Consider the following 23828-nt stretch of genomic DNA (forward strand, 5'->3'; position numbering starts at 1 on the left):
CTGTCGGCCTGCGGTGCACATGCTGGGAGTCGCTCCTCAGAGCCTCCGGAATAATGACTTGTGAGAAGATAAATAGTGGAGGGTTATTTGGTCACACTGGGGCTCGCGCTCTTTAGAAGTGTCTGCACCGGAGGCAAAAACATGGTTGAGTGTCTAAATAATTTGAATGCTATTAGAAGGGAGGCCTTGGAAAGATGAAAGCAGACAGGGCCCGCTGACGGCAAGCGGACGTCGGGACGGGCTCCTGGGGCTGGGACGACTGTGAGTCAAACAATGGCCATGCTGTCCTTCCGCTGTTCTGTGGAACGCGGTGATTCATGAAGTGGAATTTCCAACAAAATAAACAGACTCGAATTTGTTAACTCATACCGTCAGCACAGAACATGCTGCTGTGTGAGAAGAGAAAAGCGGAGGGCCTCGATACTCCTGCTCTTTGCTAAACAGAAATATGTTTATATTGGGCACCGAGTGCTGCCTTTGTTTGTGCTAGAGTTTTGAGAATATCCCTTTTCGTTGACTCCTGAACAAAGATACGCAATGGGAGGGAGAAGCAATACCGTCAGCGCACCTCACTGCACCATCCTGTTGTATGCACGTGTTTCAAATTCTGCAAACTTAAAAAAGAGGCACGGATTTCGCCAGGCAGAGAAAACCCTCCTGTACAACAATGTCCGTTAATGTGCTCTTGTCTTGGAAACCCCGATGCCTCGCTGATCCCAGAGGCTCTGGAGCTGGGAGAGGAACCGCACGGCATCTGCTCAGCCATCTCTGACGTCCTGCCCAAGGATCTGGTCTTGGTGACATTACAAATGAGGAACCGTTTCTCTCCAAACTGTGAAAAGCAGGTCTATTATCTCAGGAAGCATTGTTAAGGGTAAATGACTACTATTTATGGACTCTCTGGATTCCCCGTCTGTACCTGAACGGAGGGCAAATGATGTCACTGCCTGGCAGGGGCTGGGGAGAGCTTGGCATGGCGTAGGCAGTCCGCCGATGTGTGTAGGAGGGTCAGTGTCCCACCCCTCAGACAGACAGGTGCTGCTCTAGTTGTGGACACATCAGAGACAAAGCCACGTGCAAGACACACCAACAAAGACTGGGTCTTCAAGCGCACTTAGCCAGGGGACGCTCTTCTCCCTCTTCCTTTACTCAGTGCAGAGGAGAGCCCGTCTTACAGGGCAAAACAAGGGGCGAGACAGCCTCTGCTGGTAAGGCTGCCACCAAGGAGGGGCTCCTGGAAGGCAGGACACAGGTGCATTCCGTGGTCCTTTGTTGGCTGCAAGGGCACCAGCCAGCAGCTTGGGGACTTCTTGTAACAAATGCCAGGGCCAGACTGCCCTGCGGCAGCACTGCAAGGAACGTGTCATGTTCCGTGGGCTGTGCTCCTAGGGTCAGGCCACCCTGCTGACCCTTCCTGAGGGGCTTGTGGCCAGGAGGGGCAGTCTCCGAGGTCTGGGCACTCCCTCTCAGGGGAAAGAAAAAGTCTATTTCCCAACTGGCACAAATCCCCCTAGAAAACATAAAATAAATAACTAAAATGCGAATTTGAATAAGAAATGCCACCACCACCCACATACACTAAACGAGATAAAAAGACAAGACTGATAACTTAGGAGCATTCGTGCAAAGCCAGAATATCAGTATTTTACAAAAGCAGGCCTTATTGGATCGTAGTTGTGCCCTCAGGCCAAAAATAATTTTGACATTTTACTGAGACATCAGTGAAGCATTGTCCTGAAGAATAAGGAACGGGATTTCTACAGGGTGATTGTGTTTACTGTACAAAATAAACACCTTGGGAAAAAAAAAAAAGCCACCAAAGGATTTGTAAGCTTGCTATCGACTTTGTCTCTATTCATTAATGTAATGAAACCAGTGTCCGGGGACAGTACTACTGACCATGGGAAAATTTAAGTAGAAATTAAATAGACCTTTGGCTTCGTGCCCAGGACAGAACGTCAGCCCTCGTGCAGAAACCCAGGCAAGAGATAAGAATGATTCCATTATATCTACGATACAATCTCCTCATGGCTTGAGTACAAGTTCCCCCTCGCTAACAGAAGCCCTTGCAGAAGGTTTAGACAATCTCAACAATTTCATTATGGGAGTGTGGCTAAATCCAATAAAGTAAAAGGGCCCAAGGACTCTTCCCATATGCCAGGTCCCCTACCCTTTCCTTCTCAGCGAAGTCAAAGAACTTGGCTCTCTGGAAGCTGAACCCACTCCAATCGCCTGAAGCACAGATCCTGCTTTGTTGACATCAACGCAAGCTCTCCTGGGGACACACAAAGGAGGGAAGCAGCCATTAGGGTTCCTCGTGACCCTGCTCGGAGCCAAATCCAGCCTCGCGCAGATGAATGAAAATGCTTGTTACGCGGCCCAAGAAGCTGTTTTGTCCGTTTGAAAATTAATTAGACCGTGGCTAGATGAACATCCCAGGAGGCTTTCACAGCGCCCTTGGACAGATGACTCTGGCGGAGGAGCTCCCAATCTTAACAAGTTTGCCCCAGGGCAAAAGCGGGGCCTTTTGGCGAAGCTACAGCTCCCCGGCTTCCGCGGTAATGCTTTCCTGCACGGTGGCCGGCCTCGGAGCTCAGCGCCCCGGGAAAGGAAGGAAGTGGAGGGGAAAGTGGTTAAAACGTATGTTGGACGGCAAGAGAAGATGCTCAGAAAGGAAATCGGTTTCCTAAGGAACGAGTCTGGTCGACCATTTCGTGGCCAGGTCTGGAGAAAACGTTAAAATGTGCCCATGGGTCAGGGACCACTTCTGCCTGAAACTGCCAGGGCACGGAGGAGGCTGTTTCTGGTCCTGTAAGTGCCACGGGATCGATCGAGGACAAGCAGAAAGCCACAGATCCTGCTGAAAATCTGCTTTTCAAAGGGCCAGCCTCAGGGTGCCAGAGACATGGACCTGGAGAAGCCTGGTGCCAGGTGACCGGGGAGCTCCACTCACCAGGAGACGGAGAGGGAGCCACTGCGACTAGAGTGCCCTGCGTACCGCTCTCCCGGGAAGTCCTTACTGGATGTCGGTGTGATAGAGCTGATGCTGAACGCTCGTCTCAGCCAACTTTTACCCTGCTCTGACCAAAAGACCTGGCGAGAACGATTTTTGGGGAAGAAGTTTATTTGGGGGCTCGTGGTTTCCGAGGTCTCCGTCCGTGGGTGGCCAGCTCCATTGCTCTGGGTCCAGGTGAGACAGAACATCATGGCGGAAGGGTGTGGAGAAGCAGAGCAGCTCAGGACATGGCACTAGGAAGCAGAGAGAGAGAGAGAGAGAGAGAGGCTGTACTCACCAGGGCCACCCCAGTGACCAACCTCCTCCAGCCACACCCTACCTTCCTAGTTAATTAATGTACCGATTAGGTTAAGGCTCTCATAACCCGATCACTTCACCTCTTAACTCCCTTGCATTGTCTCACGTATGAGCTTTTGGGGACACCTCATAGCTAACCCATTACGACTATCTGTTGAAGAGTTGATGGCGGAGATACCAGGAGTAGATACACTGTGTAGAAAACTGAATCCCAGAGATCACCCAAAATAACAGCACATGGCAACAGGTGGCCCTCTCACAGTGCATTTTAGTCTTGCAGGGTCTTTGTCCTGCTCACAAGTGACCAGCCCAGGATGGACTGCAGGCTCAGGGGGCAGATCACCAGCTGTCCCCGTCCCCTTTGGGCTCTCGTTCTGGGGCGGCTGGCGGTGGGTCTTTCTGTGCCATAGAGGAATGAACCCGGTGCCAGTGGCTGGGCACGCAGACGCAGGACCAGGCAGAGTGCAGATGTGGAGTAAGGGACAGAGACGAGGGGCCACGTCAGCTTCGGCTTAATACGAAGGAGGATTGTAAGAGCGTGGGGGAAATGATGTTCTCTTAAGAATTCTCTTCTCTGTCCCGGGGACACTAGAAATTCATATAGTTTGCGTGCAGAGACGTATTTCCCCCATGCAGCTCTGACGGCCTCCCCAATTGCCTGTTTCTCCAAGTCCTTGTGTGACTGTGACAGGGACCAATCGTCATCCCTCTACCCACCCACCAGGAGAAACTTGGGTTGCCTTGGGTTCTTGAGTATCTAACGTGGTCAGAAATTTATGGGTGAGACCATCCCACAGCTGACGCTGAAAGAGAAGGGCCGTGTCCCTGCCCTTGGTCAGCAGATGGAGGACCTGTGCTGATCTGTGCAAATCGAGGGCGGGATGGAATCCCTTGAGCTGAGTTAAAGGAGCCACCATGTCCCTTTTGTAGTCAGGAGACTTCTCCAGGATGAACTGTTTTCCAAATTGCATGGCGGAACCCACCACGATAGGTTATCAGGAACCCCAGGAGGTGACCCCGGAGAGCAAGGAGAAAGGGCTTGGGGCCATGCCTCAGTTTCCTTAAGACATGCTGATGCCTGGCTGCTATGGCTTGGCTGAGATGCTCTGCATTTAGATAACTCCCTTCCAGTCTGGCTGGGTAGCCTCAAATTCTGTTCCAGGCTTTTTGAGTGTTTTCACCCCCAACTCAAGCATCGGCCAAGCGTCCGGAACAGCAGAAGGCTTCAGGTTCCAGCTGCTGCTTCTATTCTTCCTCTAAGAGGCAAACTGGCAAACGTAACCACCTTCCCAAGGGGACCGGCCGGCCAGGACCATGGGAGCACCACACAGATGTCCAGCGGCCAGCGGTTCTGTGGCAAGCTGACAAGTTAGCCCGACAGCCTGGTGTGAGAGCCACGCAGACACGACTCTCAGCACGTTGAAGCCGAGACTGTGACCCACCCCGAGGATTTCTAGGTGCCTCGTCACAGCAGGGCAGACGGGGGCAGAGCTTGGCATGGCCCTGCCCAGACTGCAGAGAAGGAAACTGACCCTCCAGGAGGAACCTGCTAGAAGACTGAAGCAAGACCAAGGGCTCCCCATGAGGCACAGACTCGGGGTGCTTGTGGGTTCCCCCTTTTCAGCAGAAGAACAGGTAGGGGCCAGTTGTGGCCTCTGTGACTCTCCTTACTGACCTGTGAAGCTGATCAAGTGCCAATCGGTGCTGCAGAAGGGACTCCTTCATTATATCACGACTCTCCCCACAACCCATAAGATAGGGTCCTGGGTTCACAGATACAGAAATGCAGGCGGGTGACATTAAGTGACATGCTCAATGGCTGGTGAGGGGCAGAGAGGACGCCAGGCACAGGTGGGGCTGGAGTCCGGCTCTGCCATGGGGCATGTTCTGTCGCTTGTTAATGGTTGGCGTGGAGAGCGAATGGCTTGGGGAGAGGGCTCCAGGCTTAACCCTGCACCAAGCCCAGCAGATCTGCCCGGGCAACTGTGCAAGTGTTGCTCACGGCGATGGCCCTGGAACCCTGAAGGGTGCCCGGAACACAGTGGGGCCTGGGAGTCACTCACAGAGGGGTGAGCAGGGAGTGAGTAAGCTCACCTGTAGCCGTGTTGGGGAGCTGAAGGAGGAGGAGCCAGGACAGAAGTATGGGTGGCTCCTTCTGAGCATGTCCAGAGCTGGTCCACTTCCAGCAAGTGCACATTCACATCCACTGTGAATGTGCACTTGAGGCTGGGCTGCAGAGGTGGGCCCCCAGGAGAAAGGCGGGGGCTGCTGGGTGCTGGTGGGCACTCGCCCACCCTCCGGGGGTGCAGACCCACCTCCCCGCCTCCCACGCACCCCGCCCCAGCCTCCGCTTTCAGAGTCTGGCACCTGGTTGCGCCCCGCACGCACCTGCCCAGTTTGACGGCTGAATGGAAACTGCACCGCCCGACTTCCTATCTCAGCACCCATCACCCCTAATGACCTTAAATGCCACCCAAAGAATTCCACAAATGGACTGGGATCCAAATTAAAGAACGAGATTGAACTCCGGCAGAAAAGTGAGGGTGTTCTTTAAATGCCAACAGGCAGTGCCTTTGGTCTAACAAAGGAGTTAAAACATAATTAAGATCTGAAGGCCGATAGCAGGAATGTGTATGATTATTTTTATTATTTTTCCTCTTTCTATCTTTGTGATAGGATGTGATCAACCTCGGCCATGCTCCGTTGCTTAGTAGCAGACAGTCACAGTTTTAATTATATACTAAAATAAGCCAAAGAAGAGAAAACTGCTTTATGTCTAATACGTATATATCAAGAAAGGCATGTGACAGCATCTAAATTGCCTCGGTGGCTGATAAAGAGCACCTCCGGTAGGGTTGTCACCAGAAGATCACGAAGGGAGTCGCAAAGGATTATTAATAAAGCTGCTTCTCTATTTATGTGTTCTCCATTGTTTGTGAGTCCTTGTTAGAATCTGGAAATGAATTTTTATCTACCGCTAATTTCATCAGGTTTTTTTTCTTTCTTTTTTTTTTTTTTTTTAAGTCTGGGAGGAAAAAAAAGAAAAGAAAAGAAAAGAAAAACTTTTGTCAATTCCTCTGCCAGCCCTAGTCCTCCAAATAGAATTCATTTTACTCCTCCAGATTTGCAATTCTCAAAATATTTTATCTCGCAATAAAAAAAAAAATTAAAGTATTAGTTCATTCATTCTTCCAACATGCAGCCGGGAAGCAGCATTCGAAGGACGGACCCCAGGGATCTCTGCCCTCCTGGAGATTCCATGTTAAGGATCAGAGGATGATAAACAAGAGGAACGAAAAGATGATAATAAACCCTAACTAAGGGCCTGGAGTAAACAGGGCATGACACACAGAACCGGGTTTAGCTGCGAGTGGCAGAAGACTCAACAGCCCCGCCTTAACCATGGCTGCCAATCAGCGGGTTCATACCATGGAAGCCACCAGAGTTCTTTGCCACTGGCCTCTGTCCTGGATGGGCGGGTCAGGTGCATAGGCTGGACTGGTTGCTCTGTGTATTGAAGGCTGATGGTGCCTTAACAAGTTTCTGTATTTCTCTCCTTGAAGAAGGTCAGAGATTGCCTCTTCAGAAATAATAAGGCAGTTTTATGGATTGGTCGGGGACCTGTATTTGCAGTTCACCATTCCAAACACTTGGCTTCTACCTCAGGGTGCAATGTGATGGCCTGGGTTCCACCATGGCACCTGCACAGAGGGCAAACGTTAGAAGGCGGCCGTATCTCCTCTTCCTAAGGATAATCTTGTGTAGGCGTATTTTTTTTCAATAGCCACTGTGTACTCGACGCACAAGGGAAGCTAGCTACAACAGGAGCCGGTCCTAGGTGATCATACGTACACCTGGGGCAGAGAGAGTGGCTTGCAGGAAGACACAGGAAGACAAAGAGCAGACAGCACCCCACAGGGTGATGGAGTGGGTGGTTCAGAGAGGCTGCTCTGGGCAACACAGGGCTTCTTCCCAGGGGTAACAGTGAGCTGAGCCTCGACATTCAAAACTGCTCCCAAGTTACATGGAGAAGAGGACTCGGGCAGAAAGGTGCTTGCTCCCAAAGAGACCGACTCCAGTTCAGAGAGGACCTCAACCTCCCTTTATAATAATATTAGGCAACTATCAAGTTTTCCTGGTCTTGGATGCTACTCTGCCTTCTTCTAAGTCTTGGTTCTTCAAGTCTCATAATGCATGTTGCTTTATGATAACTCTTGAGTTATAAAAAAAAAAAATCATGTCATCATTCAGAACCTGATAGGAAGATGGTGCAGGGCGTCCTCCGCGGAGAGAGTGGTGATTCATTCAGGAGTGCTCTCGGTGGGTGTGGGGAGAGACGGGCGGCCACACCAAACAAACTGTGCACCTAGTACATCTTTGAACCCACCGTGAATGGTGTAAATAATACGCCGGGCTCAGACAAAACCACCTACAAATCGGGGTGTTAAATCACCACTCACCCCTCAATAACCTGATTTGGCTTGGTGTCGCTGGAATAGGGTCGACCGCATGGAAGAAATGCGGTGTTTTGTGCGAATGTCACATTAGTTCTACGTTTCTTACCTGATTTGTGTGGGTCCAATCGGAGGAGCCCGTGGCATTAAGCCTAACACTATACAGGGGAACCTGCCTTCGTGAACCCGTAATTAAGGTGACACTAGACCCAGTCATCTGCCTAACAACTCTCCTCCACTGACATGGAACAGAAGCAGAGATCAGCGCTCCTGCTATTCCCACAACTTCTATGTGGACGGGGATCACTGTAAAGTCAGTGGTTCAGTCTAAACAGATCATGCAATGGTGACATGCCGCACTCCAGAATACGGAAGGGGTGAGTGGATGCCGCAGGGAAGGAGGAGTTGTTATGGACCATTATCATGTGTCTGCAGGAGGGGGATCCAAGTGCACCCTTTCTCTGGGCCGAACACATTTCCCACACCCCAGCCTGTGTCCAGCCAGGAGCCTGAGACCTGACCTGGGGACAGCAAGAGATCCTGCCTGCTCCAGAGCATCAGAACGTGAGCTCCGTTGACAAGGGCCAAGGCCATGTCCTTCTGACCTGGGACCTCTAACCCCGACACAGTGTTTGACACATAGCAGGTCTCGGTGAGGTAGACGTGAACGGATGCCAACCCCCATCTTAACTCCTCCTTCTGCCTGACAGCAGTGTCCCTACAATATCGTGGACGAAAGTCCCACACATAATAGAATTTCACGACAACAGAAACCAGAAGTGGTTGTAAGGAAAACAGTGTCACACGTATCCTACGGGATACACCCCCCTCTCGGGAAGCTCTACCAACACCAAGCCTTAGATGTGTGCCGTGAACGTGGATGGCCCTCTGTGTACTCAGATGTGCAGAGGGACTTCGCTGTCCTAAATCTGGGCCATTTCTACCTTGGGGCTACCCACTGTTATCAAGGAGGCTGAAGGTCAGACTTCATGATCTGGGGTTCCCAGCTGTTCACCCTGGGTCCTGTCTCTGTCCTGGGAGGCCAGACACTGCCTTGGTGACTGGCCCGGGGCAGGGAATGAGGAGTCTCTCTCCTTGTTTCCTGAAAGACCCTTCTGCGTCCGTTTCCTTGGGTAATTCCAGGTCTTTCTAAGTGGCTCTCTAAGCCTCTCCTGCCGGAGGGCAGCACCGTGTCTGAAGGTCTGGCCGCCTCTCCAGGGTCTCACCTGGAAGCAGCCGCAGGTTCCTGTTGCCCTCAGGTCCCATAGAGCTGGCTGGGGCTGTGTCCTCTCCCTGGGCTCTGTCCTCAGTGCTGTGGCCTTCCCCTGGCACCCACCTGCGGCAGGTGGAGTCAGAGCCGAGGACGGTGTGAGGGGCTGGAGCAGGCCCAGCAGGGGTGCTGCCTGGGTGTACCGAGAGCAGCAGAGGCCAAGGAGGGACGCTCTGGGGTCCAGCCCTGGGGTGGGGGACTGTGGAAGTAATGAGGGACCAGTCCCCAGGGGAACCTGGCAACAGGAGCCGCGGATGAAATGGGGACAGAGAGGAAGAAGGAGCACTGCCAGTTGTTGGCACGCACCCCCAAGGGTGCCGTCCACCCTGCCCACTTTGAGAGGGCTTGTGCCCCTGTACACCACTACAGTGCAGCAGGACACTCGTGACGTCTGTGGCCAGGTCACCAAGGCCATGAGACACTTTCTCTGTGGTTACTCCTTTTCGGACACCAGCCACCAAGCTGAGAGAATCTCATGCCACACGCAAGTCACATGGGGACACTGGCCATCAGGCCCAGGGAGCCCCGTCCGGAGCATTCCAGACTCGTGAGGGACGACCCTAGCCCTCAACATCACCTCACCACTGCTGCTGGGGCCTCTCTGGCTGAGGACCCAGATGTCAACACAGAGAGAGGAGACCCTGTGCCCTATCTACCTCCGACTCACAGCATCGACCTGGTTCTTTGGTTTTGCCACCATTTGGGGTACTTGGTTATGCACCAATGGACACGTGGAACAGGCAGGACTCAGGAACCAGGAGACCACGGGGAAAGCTCAGGTGGAACTTCCCAGGTCCAGGCAAGAAACGTCACCTCCATGTTGCAGGAGGAGCCGACGCCCACGGAAGGTCACCGTGTGACAGGGAAGGTTCTTACCTACGCTCAGATCCCTTGGGCTTCCCAGCGGCCTGAGTAAGGGGTTCCCGCTACAGCAGCTCACGGATGAGGCCAAGAGGCTGAGAGAGGAGACGGGAGGGCGGCGAGCGGAGGGCGCCGAATTCAAACCCAGTCTTCAGCACCACAGGGACGGCCCACGTGGCCCAGAACTTGTCTGGTTCCTACCCAAATTCTGCAAACACAGAGAAGGTTCCATCAGCATTTTTGACCAAACAAAAACAAGAGTTGACCCAGAGAATCCACGGCGTCTGCCCCGTGTGTTCATGCAACCATGGTTCTTAAATTTATTTTTTTTTTAAATATTTCTGTACTGAATGCAAACAGATTTTTTTTTTGCCTTTTTATTTAGTAAAATCAAGAATTAATAAATGGGATGGATTCAACCTAAAAAGCTTCTTCTCATCCAAAGAAAGAATCATGTGAAGAGAGAGCCCACAGGATGGGAGAAAATCTCTGCCATCTGCGCCTCAGATAGAGCACTGACCTCCAGGATATACAAAGAACTCAAAAACTTAACCCCAAAAACTAATAATAATAATAATAATAATAATAATAACAACAATAATAATAACAACAACAATAATAATGATGATGTCGGAAGCTGCCCTGGATGCAGACACCTTTAAGTCCTGACGCACCAGGTTCTAAACAGTTACTGCCTTCAGCGTGGGTCACAGTCACCTGGGCGTCACCCCAGCTCGGACAGCAAGGTGTGGCTCCAGGAGAAGGTGTCACCCACTGGGGCTGAGCCACACTCACCTGTTCCTTTGTAACCCTACCCCTTTGCCCTTTGGGGGTTAGAATGTTCCATGGAACCTCCCCTTGTATGTCCCCTGCATAAGAATAAAGACTTCCAGTGGCCCGCTCTCTTTCCACGGACCCTTAAGGTCGGAGAGCCGTCGTGGATTTTGAAAAGTTGCTTCTGAGTGGTTGAGTGCTTTCTTGGTCGATTTCTTAGGTTATTGGAATAGTCAGATTTTGTGAACCCAGGACAGGTCGCCAGCTCGGATAAATAGCGATGAAAATAATAATAACACAATCAATAAATGGGTGAAGGAACTGAACAGACACTTCACAGGAGAAATACAACCAATCAGCAGGTGTATGGAAAAATGTTCAACACCTCTAGGATCTGAGAAACGCAGACCAAAAGGAACAGCTTTTTCCTGTCCTCGCTGCCTAAACAGCACAGTAGAAGGGCTTCTCCTGCAGCAGCCTGTTGTAAGCTGACGGCAAACTAGAGGTGGGGTCAAGGGGAGGGGAGGGTAGAGGTGACAGGCCAGCACTGCCCATCTCCTGGAGGGACATCAGTGCCCACAGACTCAACAGCCACAGGCTGTCCTGGAGCCCAGCCCCGTGGACACCCGGGGACCACTGCACTGGCCTTTCCTTCAGGAAACCCAGCTGCACACTTTGCCTTTGATCAGAGAAAAATGACGTCTCATCCATGTCCTTTGCAATATTATGCTTTGGAATGATGAACCAAGATGCTCTGGCTAATGACACTTATTTCTGAAAAAGAGAAGACAATAAAAAAAATCCATTGTGGGACTAACAGAGCTGAAGGGGAGTGACAACAGCCACCAAGTGTCACTGTGTGGAAACAAGGGCTCTGTATAGCCTTCTCCTTGAGGTCACTCACCCTCAGAGACAGGCATCTCCACCTCCGACCTCGAGGTGAGGAAAGTCTCAGAAACCTTGGTCAAGGTTATGCGCTAAGTGACAGACCCTTCCAACTCAAAACCCCATGTTCCGCGTACGTGTGGCAACTTAAGCGAAAAAGCAAACAAACCTTCAATGTCAGAGGTTCAAAGTTCTCATGAGACTCTTCCCTGTGACCACCCTGGGGGGACTCCACCTAGAACTGAGAAGCATTTTTAAGAGCTTGCACCAGCCGCCGGCTTTAGGATTCTGTAAGCCACCCATCTTTCAACAACTTTTGAACAAGCAGCATTAGCGCCCCTCTTGAAATGGATACAGTTAGGTTTATGGAAGCTCCAGCCACCGTCGTGATTGTCCCCACCCCCCTGTGAGTATAAGAACGTCACTCCTTAGACCAACACCCTGCATGGAGTGGCACGGGGCTCCAACTGCCCAGCCGACTTCACTTCCGCACGTGTGTGGATACAGATGTGTGTCCAATGTGTGTGCGTGGGTGGGCGTGCAAGGGTGTCCAGGCAGAACTCAGTGTCAACGACGCTGACGGCCAGTGTGTTTTAACTAGGGGCTCATGACACAGCACTGCTGCCCACACCCCACTCCACTCCGCCGCCTAATCTATCGTCCCCAGCTAAAGGCTAAGGTCGGAGGTCAAACAACAAGGGATCATTTCGGATGGAAGTTTGTTCCTCCCCATGAGAACCACCAAACTGAACAGACACGCCCTGCGTGGAGGAAACCGCCACAGCAACCGTATCTCATCTGCAGATAAAGTTGAGCCCTTTTTGATGCTTTGCTTGATAAAAGGAAAAACAGCCAAGGCCATTCTTGAGGAGCCGAGAATGAGCACCACCGAGTGTTCCGGATTCTGAGGGCACGGAGCCAAGAGAAAGGTGAGAATCTTTTCCCTTCTGCTTCCGACTTAACATTCCCTTGTCTTCAATGTTCACATCCGTGGTTTGGGCACAGACTGGTTCCCAGCAGCCCCACCTGGAGCCCTCATGCCTGCCACATGTATTCCTTCCAACACCCCCTCTGGACCCACTCCTGTGCCCCAGGACCCCTTTCCAGCAAGAGGCCGGTGGGTGATCTCACTTTCAAACACCCCCTCCCGCCCATCAACTCCTGCCTACATCTGCCTACTTCCCCTTCTTCCTCCGACTTTTAAATCGAGATTAAACTCATGATGCATGCGCTTCACCCTGAGAGTGCACGCTCAGTGGCAGCACCCCCAGAGCCATGCAGCCATCACCGCCTAATTCCAGAACATTCTCATTGCACCCGAGGAGACCCCGTACCCACGAGGTTACCCCCAGCCCGTTCCTCCTCCTTTCCTGCCCCAGCTAACGGTGGGTCTCCTCTGCACCGTGAATGGCTGTGCTTCTCACCCACTGCTCTCAGCTTGACACTTTAACATCTGTCCTCTGAGAACACGCTGGGCATTTTCCCGGGCTGGGCAACCTGGTAATGCGCGTGACTCACCAGCCTTGGCCCCTTGCACCCTCACAACCTGACCTTCTTTGGGAAGAGTCCTCCTCCCATGGGCTCATGTTGACATGCAAACCACCTCCAGGCACCTCCCCTGCTGGGCTCTCACTGTCCTGGCCAGCCCACCTGCCCCACCACCTCTGGCCGGGTACTGACGGTTTGAGAACCCCACACTGCTGAGCCACAGAAGTGGCTCCAAGCAGCCTGTGCCAAGCAAGATGGCCCACCTCGCCCACTCCTTCCCATGGAAGCCAAAAGGAGACTCCTGCCCCTGGCCCCCTGCTGTCCATCTCTGACCAGCCTCAGTGCTTCTGCACGGGCACCCCATGGCATGGAGTGACCCTCAAGACCGTGACAACCCATCCTTTCAATGGAGTGCTCTCCAGGCCTGTTGGTCTCACTCAAATGACTCAAATTTTCCAACACACTGTACTTCAAGAGCGTATTGCCCTCTCCTGTGCTGGCCTTCCTCCACAGGAGGCCAGGCTAGGGAGGTGCTGGGCAGCCTGTAGGTCACTGAGGTCAGCCAGCCTCTCCGGGTCCATTCCTCAACCACAGAATGAAGGGCATTCCCCAGTGCCTTTGAGCACACACCTCTTGCTTACAAACAGCAGCATCTAATGCCCACCGCTACACGAAGGCACCTTCACACCAAGATGCGGTCCTGACACGTTCCTTAAACACGAGACCCCATCAGTGATGTCTGCCTTTTAGAAAACCACTCTCAAAACGACACACCCTGTCCAGGAAATCGCTGGAACGGGAGCACCAAACGTGCCTCTGAATTCTGAACTCCTTTTAAGGAGGTGACCGGTCTTCCAGCCCAGGGAGGGCTCCAGATGACGTCATGCTTGATGCCCGGCCTAAGTGAAAGGGAAACTGTCACCATGCCTGGAGCCCTTGGTGTCCTGCACAATGAAGGAGACTGCAGCAGGGACCCACTTTGGTGGCACCAGCCTTGGCTTCCAGATGGAACCAGGTACCTGCAGAAGGAGAAGCCCGCAGCCAGAGGCCCTGGGAGGAGCTCCTTCCTGTCGGCAGCTCCGGCCGGTGTTGCTGCTGAGACCTGCTGACGTCAGGGTCGTGGACTCCAGGTGGTGGCCAGCGGTGGCCCTGGAGTTGGCTGCTGTCCCTGGAGCCACTCCTGTTGCCAATGACTTCCCTCCTGGAGTCATCACCAGCTGGACCCGGGTGGCCTTTCAGGAGCCAGTCATCTGGAGGTTACCGTCAGCCCTTGTCACCCAGGCACCTCACGTCAGCAGCATCCTGGAGGCTGCTCTACAACCCAGACTCTCCCCAGCGCCACGTGGACATTGCCACCCACGCCACAGGGGGCTCGCTCCGTGGTTCTGCCGTGGTGGAGGCTGGCTCCAGGGGTTCCCGTGACACCCACAGCAGCCACGCCTGATCTCTGCCTCCACAGAGACCCTCAGAGGCTAAAGGGAAGAAGGGGCTGCTGAGAGAGCTGGACCAGGAGGCATCTCAGGGGTGCGGACTGCTCCAGCTCCCGAGGTCACAGCTACCCAACCCGAGGCTGCAGACGGAGCCGAGGGTGTGTGTGCCCTCTGTGCCCCTCGGGCAGTCCCATGCTGAATCCGGGAGTGCCCAGCCAGCCGCTGAAGACTGTCTGCAGCTCCCACTGCACAGGCCACTGAGTGAGCAGGAATGACCTCTGAGTGGGCAGGAGGGACCTCTGAGGGGCGTGGATGCTCTTCTGCAGTCACTTGAGCAAAATGGAAATGAGGTTATGGAAAAGAAACACCAGTCTCTTTTAAAAAGTAAAAGTAACCGGTGTCCAACACAGACTCCTTGAATCACTGTGCATGAACGCGCATCCCGATTCATTGACAACCTATTATGAGTCAGGTTCTTTGATGAAGGTGAGGGATGTTTAAATGACCGTCAGATGAACAACTGGCATGAAACGTCCTGGATCCAGACTGAGACGTAGCCGGGTCCCCCCCTGTGTGTGTGTGGGTTGGAGGTGGAGTGTGCCACTGAGGGTAGACGAGGTCTTAAAACACGGCGCCTGTTTGGAGAGGCTCAGGGAGAAGAACCACTGACCTGTCACCCCCACGCGGGGCTAAACGGAGCACCACAGTGCATCTCATTTGGTCAGAGAGTTCATGGGGCAGGTCACCCTCCTTCCCAAAGGAATGCTGTTTCCCAGTGGAGGGAGCTGGGCCCCGCAGCCTAGCTTCCACTTGTAGAAGCAACCTGAGCCACGAGCCATGGATGCCAAGGGCCCCCGCTGCCCAGAGCTGGGGACGAGCCTTGTACAGGGCCTGCAGCTTGCTAGGCTCTCAATGACCACTGAGTGGCACCCCAGTCCCAGAGTGCTCTTTTGTGGACTGTGAAGCCATGTCCAATCGGAGGAAGGGTTATCAACAGCTACCCAGGAGGTGGCTTCAGGGCCTGCGGAAGTGGGGTCCGTGTGTTTGCCACCCTTGAGTTCGATTTTTAATGCCCGTGAGACTGATCATGGCCCTTGTTGCTTGGAAACACTGGTACAAACTGGGTGTAAGAGAGTAAAACACAAAGAAAGCTATGGTGCTGTGACACATGACTCAGGGGGCAGGGACCTTCTTACCTTCGCCTTCTGCAAGATGTCAACCCTTGGGGGCAGGAGGGATCCGGTCAACAGCCGACAGCCCTCTTTGGCTAGGGAACCAGTACCGGCAGCGGCTTCTGCACTGGTTTGGTTGCTTCTTGTACAGTTTATGATTTTGTGCCGTGTGGAGGTATCACGTTCAGCCATCCCTCCTCTGAAACTCGACACGATTAGAAAAGTTCATCTGAAAGTTCAAAAAAAAAATACATTTAAATACTATCATCCAGTCTCTTGTAAGAATCCCAATAAACAAATAAATGTGCTGCAGGTTCCCTTACCAAAGTAGTAAGATGCGCTTCCTGTGTGTTCTGCTTTCTCCATGATTACAAAAATACAACAGCATCGGGGCTGAGGCTGTAGCTCAGTGGTAAAGTGCTTCCCTAGCACATGCGAGGCACTGGGTTCAATCCTCAGCACCACATAAAAAAAAAAGTAAAGATTGTGTGTGTTCATCTACAACTAAATAAATATTTTTTTAAAAAAAAAAACCAGCATCATATGAGCTTTGTTTAGGAAACCTAACAAATCTTCAGATAGCTTTTGAATTCTAATTTGACTGTTCTTATCCATGCCACAAAAAAGAATTTCATTGTTTTTTTGTTGAAGCAGACAAAAAAAAAGCTCATTATATTACGGAATCATAAGGCCAGCAGGAAATAGAGCAAATTACGAATCACTCTCGTGGACAGAAAGGAGGAGCAGGAGAAGGAAGAGGAGGAGACACGCTCCTCACGTTCATGTGTAAGGAGAACACAGTCTCTTTGCCAGCACAGTTAAGCTGTCCCAGGAAAAGGTCCCAGGCCTCCCTGGGGACAGCGGTTTCCTCCTTGCTCCTGGAGCGGTTTGGAGATGACGGGGTGGTGCCACCACACTCCACAGAGAGCATTTGTTTCTGGGTCCGGGAGGCTGGATCTGCTCCCCTTTCCTTCCTGCACAGCAGGATGATAGAAATGAGGGCGGCTTCCAGGCCAGCGTGCAGGATGCCATGACAAGGTGCACAGGTCTCCAGCGGAGGCTGGGAGAAGCGGGGCCCAGACGTGGCTGTGTGCTGAGCTCAAGCCCAGCTCACCCGGGCACTAGAAGGAGGGGAGCAAACAGACATGGAGGAGCAACTGTCCAGCCCCCAGCCAGGCGCCGGACAACGTGCCCACAGGCCCAATCCGGCCCCACCTGTGCGTGGTGCACGATTTTAATTTTCGTGATTAAAACGGAAACTTGAACTCAAGACAACTGCTTCGTTCTTACATCCTACCTGACCGTAGACTGAAACTTTGAGTTTGGATGGAGGGTCTTGGCTAAGAACTGTCAATATACCAGCTTCATCGAAAACTGCAGATGAGAATATCTAACGTAGATAAAGAATTTAAGAGCAAATTAAACATTGGAAATCACAGGAGTCTTTCTGCCAAACATGAGGGGCCTCCTTGCTTTCCATCAAGGACACTCATTTTATTTCTTTTTTATTGGTGCGTCATACCTATACAGTATGGATTCGTTATGCCATAGTTATGGATGCACACAACACAGTGGATCCAGCTCATTCCCTGTACCTTCCCACTTCCCCGCCCCCAGATCCACTTTCTCTGCGGATCTCCCTCCTCTTATTATTTCAATGAGCACAGGACTCACTGTGCCGTATCTGTACAGGGACATCCCATAACTGGTGGATGTCCTCCCCTTCTTTGTCCTCTGGATCCCTGTCCCTTTGACCTCCCTTCCTGTCGGTCTTCCCTGTAACCACTGGTACCATCAGACGTTCCTCACCATCAGTCAGGTTGCACAACCCCAAGGGAAGGCGAGGAGGGGAATTGGGGCCATTTCAAAGCTTCCTTATGAAAGGAAGGAGGACACTCTTTAGCTGGACCTTGGACACACACCGGATGCCTGTCTGGTCATCACTCTTCCAACCACTTCCTCTATTCCAGAGATTCCTTCATCAGTAGCACTATCAACTCACTGGTCCATTTCCCCTTCTCCATCTGGAAGAAGAGACATTTTTCCACTTGAGCCTGCAGAACAGCAAGTCATGCAAACTGTTATTTCCCCCCAAATGATTCCGTTCTTCTTATTAGATCTGTGTTCTCCAAACTATACCCAGTTACTATTATCATTGTACTTTGAATTTCATCAGTGAAAACTTGTGTGGAAACCTGTTTTCACTGGTGTTCTGTTCAACTCTCAGCTCACAAAACCTAAAGTTCTCACCCCGCAGCGCTTCTCAGGAAACTGGGCCAACCTCGGCCACCGTGGGAGTTGTGAAGAATGACCTGGGGAGATTCCCTCCACGTGGTGAAAGAGGACTGGTTTCCCAGGGGGTCCACCAACAGAACCCACCAACCCGAGGAGTTTGGCCTGCATTTCAATCCTAGGAAAACGTCTTCAACCAGCTCACGCACCCAGCAGCTCCTATCAGCCAAAGTCCACGGGAAAAACAGGAAACAAGAGAAGAAAATTCCTATTAAGCCAAAGCCCCGCCACTTGCGCACGGCTCAGAGGGAGCGGCTCAGGAGGTCCACAGGCCCACCTGGCCCTCTACAGGACACAGTTCTGATAAGATCGACAGTGACTTCCCTGGACAGAGACAGGGGGTTGCTCTCAGGGCCTCTAAATACAGGGACCCAAACCTCCTGAGGTCTCTGAAGCCCCCAGGGTTGCCGGGTTACAGTAGCTTGGTGTAATCATGACCTTAAAGATGACCAAGAGGCTGAGAGCAGCACACACAGAAGGCCCAGGATCAGAAACGGAGAAGGGGAGAGGCTAGCCCCGTACAGAATGAGCTCGGCGGCCTGTGAGTGAACTCCTGAAACTGGGATCCCCAACAGCTGGCCGAATACGACGAGATATGAGATACGATGTCCACCCACCTAAGTCCCAGCAAGCAGGTGCCCTCCACCTGGCGACTTGGCCGAGTCTTAAAAAAAATGTAACACTGTATTCATATTGGCAATAATTGTGGGGACACTCGTCAGGCCCTGACCTGCGATCACAGATGAATATTTTATAAGCAAATGAAGGAGGGCATTTCAACTTGGTGGAAGGAAGGAAGAAAGGAAGGGAGAGAGATGGGGAGGAAGAAAGGAAAAAAAGAAAGAGTAAGGAGAGGAAGAAAGGCAGGCAGGCTGGAAATACAGCTCTGGCTCTGGAGGGAAATGGAGACGCAGCCTCCCTTCTGTGGGGAGATCAGAGCCTCTTCTCTGGGGAGGTCCAACTTAGTCTGCATCCCATGGAGGCAGAAAGGGCCTGGGAGGAGGCTGCATGGCCCCCGGGCTGCTCCTGTCCCCAGGCTGGTCTGGTGGAGATGAGAGACCCTGTCCTCCTGTCCCACGCCGTGGCAATGACCGGTGCAGGATCCAACAGGCTGACCAACTCTCACCAGTGAGACTCTGGGGGGACAGGAGCACTGTCTGCAGGCTGGGTGGAAATGGCAAAGGTGTATCTGGGGTCACCAGCCACTTTGCCACCTTGTAGGGAGTCGGCCGAGGAATGAGGTCAGGGGAGGCAAGCCCAGCTGAGCTGGGGCAGGGCACGGAGTCAGCGGGATTCAGGAAGCTGTCGCGGAGGTGTCTGAGGTCCCCCTCCTAGCTGCACCCCCGGAGCCTGTTGTTCCGTCAGTTGAGACATCCCCCTTTTGGGCGTGGGTAAAATCGAGTGGCTTCTGCCATGTGCAATCCCAGGGGTCTCTGGGAAGGCCCTGGGAGTCCGTGCTCATTTAGGGCAGCGGTGCGGAGCGAGTCCTCTGAACATCTGACCGTGAAGCCTGGATCTCAGGCTCTCCAACCTGCGCAGCACTGAGGGCGGGGTGACAGCTGTTTAATAAAATACCTCCATGGGTGAGGAGGAGGAGGAAGAGGGGACCGGGCATCTAGGACCCAACACCTCCCTGTCTACTGTTCCCATCCCCTGTGGCTAAGTGCAGAGGGAGGAAAACCCCAGGGCCATGCCTCTGGGAGGGGAGAGAGATGACAAAGGCAGGCCTTTCCCATCTTCTTGAAACCAATGGCAGGAGCAGGCGCAGTCTTGCCTGCCCAGAATCCACGTCCTCGCTCTCCGGAACACCACGGCCCCAAGTCCCCGTGGATTAGGTGGATGCACAACTCAGATGTGACCTGGCCAGCTGGCGTGGTCATCTTTGGGCCATGGTGAGCATGTCCCCGTAGGTGGGATCAGAACTACTTACAGGGGACTTTGCCACCGTGGCTGGGTTTCCATAGGACCCTGGACCTGCCAGAGGGGACCTCCTGGAGAAGATCACCTGCAGAGAGGAGGACAGAGTCAAGACAGTGAGGGACAGGAATTCCCACGCCTGCCTCCAAGCCAGGCGGGCACTATCGGGAACATCCCCTGCAATTAAATTCACTTTTGCCACTTGTTCCCAAGCAAAGAGCGGGAGCTCAGAAATGCAGTTAAGCAAGACCCTGACAGAAATCTCAGATCTCAGCTGTAAAGGGTGGAGAAGAAATGCTCGTGGTGCTGCTCAGGGTTTATTCTAGGATAATCTTTGTGCTACTATTACATACTGCAGCTACATGAGGATCAATGCACCTTTATTGGGTCAGCCTTCAGCCAATGAACAACCAAACTTCTGAGAGAAGACCTGGTCCATCTGTTAGAAAATGCCCCTGTACAAAGGAAATTGCTGACAAGAGCCTATCAGTTCTAAATACCAGAAAATTCTTCCTAATGTCCTTCCACCAAAAATAAATGAGCAAAACTTTAAATAAAACCAATTATGCTGTAGCCAAAGTTGCTGCTCTGCTTCTCAAACACTGGGCTGTCCCTATTTAAAGGGCTGGGAGACGCACGATCTTCAAGACTTACCTTTTAACCATCCACAGGAAAGGTACCTCAAACCTGTGCTTGGCCACAATTGTTACTTTTGTTGAAAATGAAAACATGTTACTTTTAAAAGTCAGAATACTTTCTAAATGATCATCGTTTCCTTAACCAGAATTTTATCGGAGATGAAACCCTAAGCTATTTTTTTTCCCCCTAGGGATAATACCTTTTTAATGAGAATGGATTCTATCTGCATTGGGAAGAAGTTGTCTCTGTTAACTCCATATAATTTGTGTAAAATTTTCAGAATTTACCAAACTGTATTCTTTGGAGGTACTGACATGCATCTCTTCTCTCTCTCTCTCTCTCTCTCTCTCTCTCTCTCTCTCTCTCTCTCACACACACACACACACACACACACACACACACACACACACACACACAAACTTTCTCTCTCCTCCCCTCTGGCCACAGGATGGGAAACTTTGCATACCATTCCCAGTCCCAAAACTCTCAAGTCACATTAGCATATTTTAGAATGTGAGAAGTCTTGCAGTTAGAGCTATCTGCTCAAATTTGCTTAGCCCAGCATTTTCCAAAGTTAACTTTCTCAAGATTTAACTATAGCATTTCACACCCGCACCCTCAGCCCCACCTCCAAACCCCCATTCCTCAAAGCAACTTTGGGAACAGCTTGTAGAACTAGTTCCATAAAGTGAAGTTTGGGGAACTCTTTGAGTGGTTTCTATCTCCACAGATTTTGCTGTCTGAATAATATATAAGGAATTTTGAGTGACAATTGCACCCATTTGAATATATCTTCAACTGCCTCCATAATTAGAAATTTAAAATGCAAATTTCTCAAAAGCAAACTGTCTTTACCATTTAGACATGTTGCGGAGATCTATCTGATTTTGTGCATACGCCCATTACTTTCCAGTATATCTGGTGTAGGTAATGGGGTGGAAAGACTGATGCATATTGAATACAAATATGACTAGTGCTGTTCAAGTTTACCTATATACTGGACCTTGACAATTTTAATATGAAGACTGTACTCTGTCCTTTTAAGTCGTTATTTTTTTTAAAAAAAATACGTGCCTCTTGGGACCAGAGATACATAACAAAAAATAATGGAGACTCCTTCAATCATCGTCTGTACAAGAGGCAACCATGACTCATGTGGTGTGTGTCAGACATGAAGCATCACTGCAGACTCCGGATGTGGCACTGAGGAATGAAGAAACCATCGTCACCTCCTGCAAACTTGGGGACAACCCAAGTGTCCACGGCTGTCTTAGACTAGCTCCTTGGCTGTGCTTCTCATCTCAACATGCAAAAAACAATAAAGCAGGGTGGTTTAGAGGTATGTTTGTGCAGCTCAATGCTGAAGATCAGCTCCTCAGATGTATCCCCGAGAGGTCAGCCGGTGCAGGTGCAGTTGAAAACAGACCCCTGGAAATCCTCTCGGCACCATTGGGCTGGTGAACGGGCAGGGTACAGTCAGGGTGACAGGGTCCTTCAAAAAACAGCATGACCACAGCTCTCCCAGGAGCAGAGTACAGACTGCAGCCCTGGAGAGACAGGTTCTGAGACAGCAGAGGACAGTCAGCCCCATGGCAACAGGAAGTGCTGACCAGACAGGCTGGACACACCCACATTTTAGGTCTTTTTGTGCTAAGTGTGATAAACTTGGTTTTTCATTGGATTCTCTAAAATATTCTAAGCCTGGATGATGAGAAGAGCTACGTCTTCTTTTCCAAGGTGGACTGCAACTGCTGTCACCTTGCCACTCCACACAAACCTTGCTATTCTGTAGTGTTGGCGGGGTTCAAACCCAGGGCCTCCCCCGCGAGAGGTCCAGCTGCACTCCCGGCCCTCGGCTCCAGTGCAGCATTTCTCCAGCGAGCTGTGGTGCGCTACTGAGTCAAGGTGATTATAACGATCATAGGAAAACAGCGGCCACTTACTTACTGAGCATCTCCTACCTGCTGCCCGGCAAACCTTCTAGTGCGGCAACGTGGTCTTCACGAGAGCACCAAGCAGCGCTGCTGTTACTGTCTCCAGTGAGCAGATCAAACACCGAGACGCAGGGAGGCTGAGACGCACAAGCTGAAAACCCCACAGCCAGAAACAGGCAAAGGCTCCGATCTGGATGCTAGCGGGGAGCCCCGCTTGGCCATTTTGTGGATTTTTATTTTTTTATTTTCCGGAACGGGGTTCAATCCCCAGCCACTTACCGAGTTACAGGGATTACAGGTATGCACCATTTTACGCCCGGAGGATAAATATATTTTTTGAAAAAGTGAATTGGGCTTAAGATAAACTTTAAGAAATGTAAGTCTGAGGAGGTGAAATGAAGTCATGCAGGTTGCAGTGAACCTCTGGCAAGCAGGTGACACACCACTGTGACATGTGTGTATGTGTACAGCTGCTGACTGGGTCTGCAGGCCTCTGGGTGAGTGTGAACAGGCAGATCACGGGCACAGACTTGGGGCAGGAGCAGCCGAGTCCCGTCCTGCGATGAAAAGCCCACTTCCAACTTACCTGCTCTGGATTTCTCTCCAAAAATTCCCTTGTTCATGTAGGAGATCTTCCTATTTTTTTACACGATTTTAAGACATCACACAGTCATATTTCTATGGGAAATATAAATAATTCAAATAACTCTGAAAAAGAAAGGCTTCAATTATTGTATATTATAATTTGAGGGGGAAAAAAATCAAACTTGAGCAAAAGCTGACAGTCAGATCAGAGGCATTGCAGGAAGTTTCTTGCTCATTTTCTCCAGAGGTTAAGCCAGAATATTTTTTTTAAAAGGGCAGAAGTTTAAGGTCTAGCTAGGGAATAAAGACGTGTTTTGTCTGACACTTCCCAATTCAAATCCAACATTTATCAAATGATCCTTAAGTACTGTATTTAAAAAAAAAAAAAAAAAAAGCCCAGTCAGGAGCTGGCAGACTGGGTATATTAAGCTTTCATTATTGTAAATTTGTATTTTAAAAACCCAATATCTTTTCTGTAAATATGCAAGGGATTCTCTGACAATTTCTCTTTTCGTGAAGCCACCTCTCCCCGAAAACATTTTAAATAAAACTCTTATATCTAAAATGCATTCTTGGCATTTGGGAGTTCAAAAATCTCCCCCAAATTCAGAGGGGGGGGATAATTATAGTTCACTTAAGTGCAAGTTATAAAGTAATCAGAAATGATTCTAACCAAAAAGTAACATCTTAGAGTGGCATTTAAAACCAGGAAAAAAAAAAAAGGGACGATTGGCATTTTGAACATTTTCTGGCAATTTGTTATTCATTAAGTCAGAGAAAAAATGTGCCATTTTTTTTTATGAGGCAAACAACG

At 51.1% G+C, this 23828-nt stretch overlaps 1 long non-coding RNA gene across 3 annotated transcripts; it reads right to left on the reverse strand.

Annotated features, from left to right (window-relative positions):
* On the reverse strand, window positions 1-23631 carry LOC120891421 (uncharacterized). Of its 3 annotated transcripts, none has more exons than XR_013431390.1 (6): window positions 17898-23631; window positions 15971-17671; window positions 15672-15876; window positions 9914-10106; window positions 2171-3249; window positions 1-1510 (listed from the first exon to the last, which is right to left on the reverse strand). It is a non-coding gene; the product is annotated as an uncharacterized LOC120891421 (long non-coding RNA). The 3 variants fall into 3 exon arrangements; XR_013431389.1 differs by having other exon boundaries at window positions 2171-2275; window positions 2954-3249; window positions 15971-23631; XR_005735793.2 differs by having other exon boundaries at window positions 15971-23631.
* Window positions 23632-23828: the final 197 nt, after the last annotated feature.

Source organism: Ictidomys tridecemlineatus, chromosome 16 (genome assembly GCF_052094955.1).
Source record: "Ictidomys tridecemlineatus isolate mIctTri1 chromosome 16, mIctTri1.hap1, whole genome shotgun sequence".
In the NCBI taxonomy this organism is placed as follows: Eukaryota; Metazoa; Chordata; class Mammalia; order Rodentia; family Sciuridae; genus Ictidomys; species Ictidomys tridecemlineatus.